The sequence below is a fragment of the Citrus clementina genome, unplaced genomic scaffold (assembly GCF_000493195.1).
Source record: "Citrus clementina cultivar Clemenules unplaced genomic scaffold, Citrus_clementina_v1.0 scaffold_3, whole genome shotgun sequence".
Taxonomy (NCBI): domain Eukaryota; kingdom Viridiplantae; phylum Streptophyta; class Magnoliopsida; order Sapindales; family Rutaceae; genus Citrus; species Citrus x clementina.
The window spans coordinates 43,451,490-43,452,405 of NW_006262339.1; the positions used below are offsets into that span (position 1 = coordinate 43,451,490).

The window sequence follows — 916 nt, forward strand, 5'->3', positions numbered from 1 at the left end:
TTTTTTTTTTTTGGCGAATCTTTTTTTTTCGTCGAAAACAAAGAACAAAAAGAGCATTTCCACCCTTTTGTTCTTCTTTTCTTTTCTCGGCCCCTTTAATTATTGGTTGGGCGTTGGTTTCTCTCTCGAGCGTGAGTCTCTATTCGGCTGTGGCTCTCTCTATAGAGCGTGGGTGTGTGGGGGGGGGGGGGGGGGAAGCCGGAAGGGGAAACGAACATGCAAAAGCTTTTTTGTTGCAATTTTTGCATGAATATGTAACAACATAAGACAAAACGAGAGAGACAAGTCGATTTGATGAAATAAATATCTAAAAGGGGTGGAAAAATAAAGGAGAGATAAACTGACCTGTTGATTTTCTTTTGTGTGATTGTTTGGCTGTTATTTACTCGAGAAAATGTAAGAAAGAAAGTGAGGGAAAAAACAAACAGAGACGGAGAGGAGAGGGAGGAAACAAATTGAATGGTGAGTTGTGTTGGGAGCGGGGTTGATGATAATACATATCTATGTGCATGCCTGTGTATATATATAACGCAACGAACCGAAATATTCTGACGGTATATTCCCCTGCGTTTTCGCGCCAGACTCCTCTCTATTTTTCTTCCCTTTTTTCACACTCTAAGCAGTTGGCATTAGCTTTCCCCTATTTCCTATTTCAAGATTCAGCCAGTTGTTTACTTGTTTTCTCTTTTCAATTTATTTTCTTTTTTTTTTTAATGTAATTAGTGAGTTGAAAACTTTGGTGCACGTGCATATTATTTAGGCCGTCGATATGTTACATTTGTCAATGTCGTTTTCTATTTCAAGTCAAAGCCACACTGCCATACGCGCACACCGTGTCTTGATATATTATTAATCAATTTATTTAATTAGCATGCATTGTAAGGCAAATCTGTATTTTTCTCTCTTTCTTTTTTGC

At 38.0% G+C, this 916-nt stretch overlaps 1 protein-coding gene across 1 annotated transcript in view; it reads right to left on the minus strand.

Moving 5' to 3' along the window:
* The window catches only part of LOC18046780 (inorganic phosphate transporter 1-4), a 3,598-nt gene extending 2,949 nt beyond the window's left edge, over window positions 1-649 (minus strand). Inside the window, exon 1 of the mRNA XM_006443786.2 lies at window positions 346-649. The gene's annotated coding sequence lies outside the window, so the exon portion shown is untranslated. The remainder of the gene's footprint in view (window positions 1-345) is intronic.
* Between the last annotated feature and the right edge of the window lie 267 nt (window positions 650-916).